This window comes from Pseudophryne corroboree, chromosome 8, assembly GCF_028390025.1.
Source record: "Pseudophryne corroboree isolate aPseCor3 chromosome 8, aPseCor3.hap2, whole genome shotgun sequence".
Taxonomy (NCBI): domain Eukaryota; kingdom Metazoa; phylum Chordata; class Amphibia; order Anura; family Myobatrachidae; genus Pseudophryne; species Pseudophryne corroboree.
Window position 1 is genome coordinate 357,398,160 of NC_086451.1, and position 12,531 is coordinate 357,410,690.

Here is a 12,531-nt window from a genome sequence, read left to right on the forward strand (position 1 = left end):
TGTAGGAGGGGTACCTTGATTATCACCTGCTGGGAATACAGCTTGTGAATGGCTTCCAATACCGCCTCCCTGTCGGAGGGAGACGTTTGTAAAGCAGACTTCAGGAACCGGCGAGGGGGAGACGTCTCGAATTCCAATTTGTACCCCTGAGATACTACCTGCAGGATCCAGGGGTCCACTTGCGAGTGAGCCCACTGCGCGCTGAAATTCTTGAGATGGGCCCCCACCGTGCCTGAGTCCGCTTGTAAGGCCCCAGCGTCATGCTGAGGACTTGGCAGAAGCGGGGGAGCGCTTCTGTTCCTGGGAAGAGGCTGCCTGCTGCAGTCTTTTTCCCCTTCCTCTGCCCCGGGGCAGATATGAGTGGCCTTTTGCCCGCTTGCCCTTATGGGGACGAAAGGACTGAGCCTGAAAAGACGGTGTCTTTTTCTGCTGAGAGGTGACCTGGGGTAAAAAGGTGGATTTCCCAGCCGTTGCCGTGGCCACCAGGTCCGATAGACCGACCCCAAATAACTCCTCCCCTTTATACGGCAATACTTCCATATGCCGTTTGGAATCCGCATCACCTGACCACTGTCGCGTCCATAACCCTCTTCTGGCAGAAATGGACAGCGCACTTACTCTTGATGCCAGAGTGCAAATATCCCTCTGTGCATCTCGCATATATAGAAATGCATCCTTTAAATGCTCTATAGTCAATAATATACTGTCCCTGTCCAGGGTATCAATATTTTCAGTCAGGGAATCCGACCAAGCCACCCCAGCACTGCACATCAAGGCTGAGGCGATTGCTGGTCGCAGTATAATACCAGTATGTGTGTATATACTTTTTAGGATATTTTCCAGCTTCCTATCAGCTGGTTCCTTGAGGGCGGCCGTATCAGGAGACGGTAACGCCACTTGTTTTGATAAGCGTGTGAGCGCCTTATCTACCCTAGGGGGTGTTTCCCAACGCGCCCTAACCTCTGGCGGGAAAGGGTATAATGCCAATAATTTTTTAGAAATTAGCAGTTTTTTATCAGGGGAAACCCACGCTTCATCACACACCTCATTTAATTCATCTGATTCAGGAAAAACTACGGGTAGTTTTTTCACACCCCACATAATACCCTTTTTTGTGGTACTTGTAGTATCAGAAATGTTCAAAACCTCCTTCATTGCCGTGATCATGTAACGTGTGGCCCTACTGGAAAATACGTTTGTTTCCTCACCGTCGACACTGGAGTCAGTGTCCGTGTCTGGGTCTGTGTCGACCATCTGAGGTAACGGGCGCTTTAGAGCCCCTGACGGTGTTTGAGACGCCTGTACAGGTAATAACTGATTTGCCGGCTGTCTCATGTCGTCAACAGTCTTTTGTAAAGTGCTGACACTATCACGTATTCCATAAGACCATCCAGTCAGGTGTCGACTCCCTAGGGGGTGACATCACTATTACAGGCAATTGCTCCGCCTCCATACCATTTTCCTCCTCATACATGTCGACACAACGTACCGACACACAGCACACACACAGGGAATGCTCTGATAGAGGACAGGACCCCACTAGCCCTTTGGGGAGACAGAGGGAGAGTTTGCCAGCACACACCAGAGCGCTATATATATACAGGGATAACCTTATATAAGTGTTTTTACCTTATATAGCTGCTGTATAGATTTATCTGCCAAATTAGTGCCCCCCCTCTCTTGTTTTACCCTGTTTCTGTAGTGCAGGACTGCAGGGGAGAGTCAGGGAGCTTCCCTCCAACGGAGCTGTGAGGAAAAATGGCGCCAGTGTGCTGAGGAGATAGGCTCCGCCCCCTTCTTGGCGTCCTTTCTCCCGCTTTTTTAAGGAAAAATTGGCAGGGGTTAAATGCATCCATATAGCCCAGGAGCTATATGTGATGTATTTTTTGCCATATAAGGTGTTTTTATTGCGTCTCAGGGCGCCCCCCCCAGCGCCCTGCACCCTCAGTGACCGGAGTGTGAAGTGTGCTGAGAGCAATGGCGCACAGCTGCGGTGCTGTGCGCTACCTTATTGAAGACAGGACGTCTTCTGCCGCCGATTTTCCGGACCTCTTCAGTCTTCTGGCTCTGTAAGGGGGCCGGCGGCGCGGCTCCGGGACCCATCCATGGCTGGGCCTGTGATCGTCCCTCTGGAGCTAATGTCCAGTAGCCTAAGAAGCCCAATCCACTCTGCACGCAGGTGAGTTCGCTTCTTCTCCCCTTAGTCCCTCGGTGCAGTGAACCTGTTGCCAGCAGGATTCACTGAAAATAAAAAACCTATACTTAAACTTTTTTACTAAGCAGCTCAGGAGAGCCACCTAGTGAGCACCCTTCTCGTTCGGGCACAAAAATCTAACTGAGGCTTGGAGGAGGGTCATAGGGGGAGGAGCCAGTGCACACCAGGTAGTCCTAAAGCTTTTACTTTTGTGCCCAGTCTCCTGCGGAGCCGCTATTCCCCATGGTCCTTTCGGAGTCCCCAGCATCCACTAGGACGTCTGAGAAAACTGTTGAAGAAGGGAACCCTCGTTGAACCCGGATAGAAAGTAAAAAACACAAATTACACAAATACGTTTATAAGGGTATTGAAATAAGCATAGTGTTAATTATTACCCTTATAAAGCCAAACATTTTCTATCATTCGTAATTTCTTTTTTTTTTTATTATCTATTTACACATGAGGTAAATAGTAAAGGATGCAGTGGCATATTTATAATGGTTGCACCACACACCCTGCACCCATTTCTTCAACACTCACCCTGCTGAGTTCCAAGTTTTGCGCATGCGCAGTAGGAAAATCACCAGGAATGTAGCTGCTGTGCCATTTTCCTAGAGACCTGCACATCTGCACTAGACTCATTTAAGCTTACGTGGACTTGTGATGTTCACATAAAGGTTTCTTGACATATACGGCTATGTAACAAAACCTTTATGTGAGCATCACATACCCACTCCATGTAAACTTGTATTTGAGCAATATTGCTACCTTATATGCTTACAGTGGTGATAACTTGTTGTGTTCCCCAACTTCACTGTGGCTGAATATTCTTGGTGGAGTTCATCTTGGTGGGTCACTCACTTGTATTTCCCATGCACATAGTGTACTTGGTGACTTTACATAGTTTTCTAATATATATTTTATTTTTTGATTCTGGTTGTATAATGGATAACTCAAGGCATGCAACTACATAATATAATGCTTCTAACCCCCTATCTTGTTGAAAACGCCTTAGTCCTGTACTCTAGCAAATACGGGATTGCTAGGGAGGGGCCTTAGACTGCACACCTATAGCTGCCAGTAATGTGAGGTGCTACCTACTGAGACTTGTAGTTCTACAGAAGAAAAAAGGGGGGTGTTGTAGGTGCACTGTCTCTAGCATTACTGATATCATACAGCTTAGCATATAATAAATAGTGGAGTTTAGTTGTGAATTGATCAATGCATGAAGCTGCAGCCCCGCGGCAAGGGACTCCACTCTGCTGCAGTACCTAACACTATAGGGGTACAAACCTAGGGCACGGGACCCCCAAAAAAACCACAGCCAAGCAACCCCAGGGCATCGCAGGGAATAATTATGTGTAGTGAGTAGGATTAAGGGATAGGTGAGGAAAAAAGGGTGTTATGGGGTGAATTAATATAAGTGAAAAAAATGTGTAACATGTATAATAAACAAACGGTGAAAGTGCCAAATTAAATGTAATGCTGCGATGCCCTGTTGTCGCCCAGCCACGGCAGTCCAGGAGGCCCCGTACCCCAGGAGCCACCCCATTTCTGACCTATTGTTCTGAATAATTGGACTTACCTAGAATTGTGCCATATTCACAAGTGCAGTCATGCTAGGTACCCTAGTTAAAATAAATGAGGGTCAGGTGCGGGTGCAGCAGAGTGGAGTCCTTGCCGCGGGGCTGCAGCTTCATGCATTGATCAATTCATAACTAAACTCCACTATTTATTATATGCTAAGCTATATGATATCAGTAATGCTAGAGACAGTGCACCTACTACACCCCCCAAATACGGGATTGCCCAAGAACCCTCCTTGTTTCCGTGTAAGAGAGCTGTCTACTTTTGTGCTTGTTTTTCTGATGAGTACAGAGCAACCTGTCAGAACATGAATGGTGCAAATAATATTATAGAAACACTATGCATGGACTGTGTCCTCTAGAACCACAGCAAAAATTCCCATAACATGTGGTTCCAGGGGAAGGGGAGTCTTATTACTTATTCATGGGATAAGGATTAGTTAAAACAGTTTTTCAAAAGTGGGAAGTCTCTTTCATTTCCTGATAAGCAATTGATCTTCCACAATAGACATGACAATAGTATCATTTATAGATATATAAAAAAGATCACTTTAATTTAGTTTAGCCCAAACCATTTGCTTAAGCTGACAATTTAGTGTGACTGCGATTGTGTTTTTTATACACTCTTTTACACTTATAAGTTTATGTTGCATGTTTATTTTTAGACTGTTTCCATACAGAGTTTTTGTTTTTTGCCTAAAAACAATACATACTGTAAATTTCAACTTAATTAATGATGATACTTGTATTAATAGCACTACACAATTTGTATGCAGCACTTTTAAGTACACTAATATTGAAGCATTAACTAGCTAAAAACATATAAAGATGAAGACATTAAACTATAACGAAAGTCAAGTTGAGGCTTAGGTCTCTAGGAAGTGAAATTCAATTTTTCTTAGGATTAACAAATCATGTAATTTTTACGGCTTAAAGAAAAAAACATACTGCTTGGAAATAGAGATTGTGAAAAAATTCTGTTAAATTATTCTGAAATGCTACAGGTAATTTAATTTCTGCTCTGTAAATGTATCTGTATCCATCCCCAGCAGTGTTCTGTTTCTGAACTGTCTGCAAAAAAAAGTTTTGTGAATATGGGGGGTTATTCAGGTTTGTTGGCAAACCCAAAAAGTTAGCAATTAGGCATGTTGCACTGCAGGTGGGGCAGATGTAACATGTGCAGAGAGATTTATATTTTGGTGGGTTATATTGTTTCTGTGCATTGTAAATATTGGCTGCTTAATTTTTACACTGCAATTTAGATTTCAGTTTTAACACTTCCCACCAAATCTTAAGGTCCATATACACGGAGAGATTTTGACTGAGTGATTTCCCTTGAACTGGCTGTAGGAGATTTTGACTAACTTTACCAGCGATTTGGCTGTGGACGATTTTGGCTGACTCATTTAAGCAAGGGGATACTTTTCTTTTATAGCGACCTAGCCAAAATTGACTTGCCTGCACAGTCTGTTTTTAGCAGCGATAGCGATCTGGCGGGGACGTGCATCGCTATCGCTGGCTGTGTACACACAAAGTGATATACACTAACTTTCAGAGCGATTTTGACTATATAGTCAAAATCTCTCAGCTTTATCGCTCCGTGTGTTTGGACCTTAACTCTCTTTGCACATGTTACATCTACCCTACCTGCAGTGCAATGTGGTTTTGCCCAACTGCTAACTTTTTTGGTTTGATAACAAATCTGAAAGAGGCCCTTGGTCCCCACAGTTCCGCTAAAAGTTATATTTCAGGGATTTTCCTAACCATGTGCCCTGAAACTTAATTGGATCAGGAAAGATCCCTCCTGTTACCACAGCAAAAAATCCACAAAGAATGACCTGTTGTTTAACGTAGTCAAGAAACTATGGGTTACATCCAGGGGACTAGTGTGGGGATAATAGGGGAGCACAGCTATAATTTCTGTGCTCATGCTGCACCCTCTTACAATTGCTTCTCTTCCACCACCAGGTAATCACATGCAGGGGTGTAGCGAGGTCGGCTCTGGTGGAGCGCGAGCTCCGGGTGCCGAAAAATTTAGAGGGCGTGCTGCGGTCCGCCACTCACATTCTCGCGGGCCACTGTACTGGCAGCCACAGAGCAGGAGGAGGAGAAGCACACTGACTCATAGACTAGGTAGAAAGCAGGGCAGGCCAGAGGTGACAGCAGGAGACACTGACAGCCGGCACAAGCCGGAGTTCTGCCCACTCTCTTTATAGTGTTGTGAGGTAGTAATGCTAACCATTACACCGTCCATACTGCCATGCTCCTATATGTTGTTGTAAGCCTTTGGTACACACTGACCATATTTTAAACATGGAAACTTTCGTCCTGAGCTCCACATGGTCTAGAATTGGCCCCCGTCACCAATTTAGGATTTTTAAATAGTGTTTCTTTTCAAATGTAACATGCTTCCACATGTTGGCTAGGCCCCCAATTCAGTACAGGGGAGGGGGGTGCCAAAACATAACCTTGCTCCAGGGCACTATGGCGCCTAGCTACACCTCTGATCACATGCTGCTGCTCCATATCCTCCCCCACCATTAGATGATCATCTTGCCTCCTCCACCACCTGGTCATCACATGCTGCTGTTCCACATCCTCCTCCACCACAAGGCGATCACATGCTGCTGCTCCATGTCCTACTCCACCATTAGAAAATAACTTCCTGCTGCTCCACATCCTCCTCAACCATCCAGTGATCATATCCTGCTGACCCATGTCCTTCTTCAAAGCCAGAGAACACATTCTGCTGCTCCATGTCCTCCTCCACCACCAGGTGATCACTGTCACAACTGAGGGTTTTTAGCTGACAGGAGGAAGCCTCAGTTGTAGGGGCTGAGAAGAACTTAAACCGGGGAGGTTTAATCAGACCCCTGGACATGTAAGTGTTGAAAGGAAACCCGAAGGTGTGACCATGACAAACAGGTAAAAGTAAATTAAAAGTTTATTGACAAACTCCGTGTAACAACAGACAGCAAATGATGACAGTGGCAATAAATAATATTCCTGGAACACTTTGACCATGGAAGGTGTAACAGAGCACTGGTAGGTTAAGAACAGCTGTTAAAGTCCTTGATGGAAAAACCTTACCAGGCCTGGCTGTAGTAGTGCAGATAACCAAGGAACATGCCAGTAGATGGAATAGATGAAGTTGGTAACTTGAATCAGCTGTTGTGTTTGCTGGATAGAACCAGCCAGGTGGTAAGACACGGAGTGGATGCTGAGTGGGATCAGCCAGGTGATAAAGTCACTGAGTGAATGCTGGATGGAACCAGCCAAGTAATGATACACGGAGTGGAAACTGTAAGATGCTAGGGAGCGTGGAAACAGAGGAGTTAAAGGAAGGTTACCGTTGGTAGTGGATACTGCTGATAAGTAGGAATCCGCTGGAACAACACCGGCACTTTAAGGATACTGGAAACTGCTGGAAGCAGGCTGCTGGAAGCAGATGGGTTAATAGCTGGAAGCTGGATCAGCCACGGAGGACTGCAGAGTCAGGCTGCACCGCAGGATGGTAGGCAGGTGCGGGTCTCTTAGTGGATGCTGGAGACAGGAGCTGGAACCTGGAAAAACAACCACAGGAGAGAGACTGGAACAAGGTATGACAAACAAAGCACTGACGATTTCCTGGCCCAGGCACAGGATACTTATACCTGCAGCAATGCAGGCATTGGCTGGGCAATTATGCAGATTTCCAGAGGCAGTGGATTGGTGGAACTGAGACATGTGATTGGATCCAACATGGCTGCGCCCATGTTAGAACTTGGAGGGAAAGCTGGTTTGGAAACCATGTGGAAACATAACAGTAATGGCGGCGCCGGCCGCAGAGGACAGGAGACGCCATGCAGGATTCAAACATGGCGCCGCTGTGTCAGCGTCTCAGCGTGACAGGAGGGATATGCAGAATGTGGACACAGATGAGATCCGGCCCTGGAACGCTGAGCCAGCCTCAGGAGACATCTGAAAGGCAAGTAATGGCGTCCAGATACCCGGATCGTGACAATCACATCCTGGTGCTCTATGTCATCCTTCAAATCCAGGTGACCACATCCTGTTGTACCACACCCTATTCCACCAATCTGGTGATCACATTCTGCTGCTCCACATCTTCCTTCACTGCTGGATGACCACATCCTGCTGCTCCATTATCTTCTTTCACTGCTGAGTGATCACATATAGTTGTCTCCTATTTAATTGTTATATTCCCCCCCCCCCTTCTGTGTGTCTCCTTTTACCCCTATTATTACACATTATACATTATACTGTAATATCCTATCCGCCTCCCCACACATTTTCCCAGTGCTCTTCATACACATTTTTCCCCTTCTTTCATCTCATCCCCCTTCACCGTTTACCTTCCTCCTCCTCTTCTGGTTACATCTATGGAGGTATGCAGGCTGCCAATCAGAAGCAATATAAAGGATCCTCTTCTTATTTTAATATTTTTCCCTATGGAGCCACCACATTTTAATGACTGCGATAACCCTGACGATAGTAAGACTTACCGGTTTTCACAAAAGGCTTCCCCATGTGGATTGCTCAAGTATTACAGTGGTTCTACCTATTCTTTTATCTGATTAAAAATTAGAGCTGAGCGGGTTCGGTTTGCCGAGAACCCAACCCTACCGAACTCCACGTGTCAAACACGATTCCGAGCCCGGCTCGGTTGTTCCCGCCTGACTCGGAAAACCCAAACGAGGCAAAACGTCATCATCCCGCTGTTGGATTCTCTCGAGATTCGGATTCCATATAAAGAGCCCCGCGTCGCCGCCATTTTCACTCGGGCATTGTAGAGGGTACAGAGAGGATGTGGCTACGTTCTCTCAGTGTCAGTTCTCAGTATCAGTGCTCAGTATCAGTGCTTATTGCTGCTCAGTAATACTAGTACAGTGTCTCTTGTGCTGCATCTTGCTGCTGTAGGGTGCTGTGGTAGTAGTGTCCTGTGACTGTGCATCGCTCAACATCATTCAAGTCACAGTGGTATCTGGGGGGTGACAATTCAGAGTGCTTTTGTGCTGCACACTAATACTAGTACAGTGTCTTGTGCTGCATTGTGCTGCTCAGTTTCAGTTCTCAGTAGTATAATCAGTGCTCAGTATCACTGCTCATTGTCTTGTGGTGCTCAGTAATACTACATTACTAATACTAGTACATTATCTTGTGCTGCATCGTGCTGCTCAGTATCAGTGCTCAGTAGTATCATCAGTGCTCAGTATCACTGCTCATTGTCTTGTGCTGCATCGTGGTGCTCAGTAATACTACATTACTAATACTAGTACAGTGTCTTGTGCTGCATCGTGCTGCTCAGTGTCAGTTCTCAGTAGTATCATCAGTGCTCAGTATCACTGCCCATTGTCTTGTGGTGCTCAGTAATACTACATGACTAATACTAGTACAGTGTCTTGTGCTGCATTTTGCTGCTGTAGGGTGCTGTGGTAGTGTCCTGTCACTGTTGTAAATGCCAAATTGTTTCCTTAAAAATATTTAAAATGCCTCCTCTAATGTATATTGTAAACGCCTGCACCTCTTATTACCATGTGCCATGAATGTGCGCTATACACCCACACATTATCTGAGTTCCAAAGTTCATTGATGTATATATTTGTTATTAAAAGGATATGGATTCAATATATTACAATGTACAGTATACACATATTACATGATTACAGTTTATACAGTAAGCAGTTAATACATACAGTTACAGGCCAGCATACAATACCATTATCTTTCTCATATAAATTCGTCTCTCCATATCACTCTCTCTCTCTCTGTAAAATCATGCAGGCACTCCATCATCTTCTGGGACAAAAACAGCAACTGCTTCCTGTGTGATCAGCAATGTGTTATCTAGTTTTTGGGGAGGCGACTTTCTCATTCATGATGAGTCACTAGTCTATTAGTATATGCTCCACAGGTTCAGCCTTGAAGACATCCAAAGGGGCTGGCATGAGCTTCCTGTCCACTACCTGTTTGGAATATATATTGTTCTAATAAAAGTGATGTTACCTTTCATACATTTAATCATAACTATTTGTTGCAATGTCCTACAACTTAATAACAAGTATCAAATGAATCTACACATTAATCTGGTTGCTTAAATACCAAATATGACAGGTGTATCTGGCTTCGTTCAAATAATGCACATACATGACATTACTTCATTATATAATTTTAAATCATCATGATGTCTGGTGCTTGATATTATTATAATTATGGTGGTCATTCCGAGTTGTTCGCTCGGTAATTTTCTTCGCATCATAGCGATTATCCGCTAATTGCGCATGCGCAATGTTCGCACTGCGACTGCGCCAAGTAAATTTGCTATGCAGTTAGGAATTTTACTCACTATTACGAGGTTTTTTCTTCGTTCTGGTGATCGTAATGTGATTGACAGGAAGTGGGTGTTTCTGGGCGGAAACTGGCCGTTTTATGGGAGTGTGTGAAAAAACGCTGCAGTTTCTGGGAAAAACGCGGGAGTGGCTGGAGAAACGGGGGAGTGTCTGGGCGAACGCTGGGTGTGTTTGTGACGTCAAACCAGGAATGATACTGACTGAACTGATCGTAGTTTCCGAGTAAGTGTGGAGCTACTCAGAAACTGCTAGAAGTGTCTATTCGCAATTCTGTTAATCTTTCGTTCGCAATTTTACTATGCTAAGATTCACTCCCAGTAGGCGGCGGCTAAGCGTGTGCAAAGCTGCTAAAAGCAGCTTGCGAGCGAACAACTCGGAATGAGGGCCTATGTACTGTATGAAATAAGTGTCGAATCCATCTCTGTGGCATGTCCGTGTAAATGCGTGTGTTACCATATATATTGCTGTGCTCGCTGCGCGTATTTGCAAGTATAGCGACTGATAATGTGTGTAGTTTGTATGTTCTTTTTATGTAATATTTTTGACTTTTACAGTCCACCCTTTGGCAGTAAACAATAACTGCCATCAATTATTAACATAAGAAAAAAAAATATTTCATACAATAATCGGTGACCTAGACACAAGTATGTATTCATTTTGCAAATCAGACACTTGACTATATTTGGGGAAGACAGGGAGGAGGACAAGACATCCTCTATATGCACTCAGCGGTCACGGGACCACTGGTTGGGTGTTGGACAACATTCAACCTGTAGAGTATGCTGGGACAGTGCTTTGGCCTATAATGTCTGATTTGCGACGAACATTTCACACATACATGTACCTACGTCTTTGTACACTGATGTTTGGATTCGATTGAGGTTCTGCTGGGTAGATGAAGAAGACACAAACAAATCGTGACAGTGACATATACATTTTCATGATCTACATATTCCTATCATTTTCTGAACATTGTTTCCATTTCTGGAACGTATGCTAGGTCTGTTTAATCCTTGAACAAGGGTTATAAGTAGTGTCCTTCCTAAATAACATAAACCTTCGGAATTCGGGGAGAGCCACTCATAAACCTTTCTTCCACATATATTAATGAGCTCTTTATCTGCAATGTGTGAATAGCCATTGTCTGATTGTTCCTGATTACCTCTGAACTCCATAACTACTAGACCTTTGATTTTTTTTCTGACTTTAACAAAATGATCGGCTAATCCTGGGATCCTATAAGGAAATCACTCCTTCCTCCAGAACCAGTTACAGTCTCACACTCGACTCCTCATAAAAAAACTTCACAAAAATAGAATATCCTGAAAAAAAATGTTTGTCAGCCGGGAAGAGAAAAAAGAGAAATAGAACAAAACAACTCTTTTTCATAACAAATCAATTACAATGACTGGTCTTTCTGCAATCCTATAGTACGCTCAGGTAGTGTTCAACAGTGCCGCCTCTCAGTCTTCACGGAACAGAGTCTCTGGTGATACTTTAGCGATCTCACTCAATTTACGAGTTCCTTCCGGACTACCGACTTTCCTGCAATGGGAATCGTGGACCAAAGTCTCTCGGCTACTTTCACTGGGATAGTGCTATCAACAAAACTTGGTAGGGTACTTCCCACCTGTCTATTAGGCAACCTGAGCGTAAGAACAATCACACAGTCTCTTGGTTCACAATCAAAACAGTTAGTATTTGGCATACCAGCAATCTACAGTTTCAAGTTCTTTTGTCAAGTTCTCAAATGCTGGCTCATCTCAATAAGGTACTGTACTGTCACCTCATTGGTGTATTTCTGACCATTGTGTGGATCAATCATAACATGAGGTTGTCTTCCAAAAACAACCAAAAAGTCACAAATACCAAAACAAAAACAAATTTCGAAAAGGGTGATTCGTTGAGTGAAGATCTGGGAGTGGTTCCGATGCTACATAATACTAGTGGCAGTATCTATGATAACAATAGTACAATTTCAAGCTTTGCTTCTACTTATAGGGGTACCATTATCTACACACAAATTTCTGCACAATTTTTCTTTGCGGTAAACACAGCAGCATCAGTGGCAGCAGGAAATGCCTCTACCCAGTTTGAAAAAACATCAGTGCACACCAATACATAACAGTAATTCCTAAAGGGTGTTAACTGTACAAATTTGATTTGTATTTCCTGAAAAGATCCAGCTGCAGGAGGGATATGGGATGGCTCTGTTGGTATTGCTTTTCCAATATTCTTCCTCAAGCAAGCAAGACAGGTCATTGCTCTCTTACCTGCATGAGAATAGAATCCTGGCGCACACCAGTAGGCTCTCATCAGCCTGCACATACCCTCTTTGCCTAGATGAGTCAGACCGTGTGCCACCTCAGCTAGACTTGGAAGGTATGCTCTGGGGGCTACT

The 12,531-nt window shown here is 44.3% G+C and overlaps 1 long non-coding RNA gene across 2 annotated transcripts in view; it reads left to right on the forward strand.

The window, feature by feature from the left end:
* LOC134947795 (uncharacterized) overlaps window positions 1–12,531 on the forward strand; it is a 463,943-nt gene that overhangs the window by 209,747 nt on the left and 241,665 nt on the right. Inside the window, exon 3 of one of the 2 annotated variants that reach the window (XR_010182781.1) lies at window positions 9,565–9,737. The exons of the other annotated variant lie outside the window; for it this stretch is intronic. This is a non-coding gene — a long non-coding RNA (uncharacterized LOC134947795). Of the gene's footprint in view, window positions 1–9,564; window positions 9,738–12,531 lie in introns of those variants that run through there. 2 annotated transcript variants of the gene reach the window in all.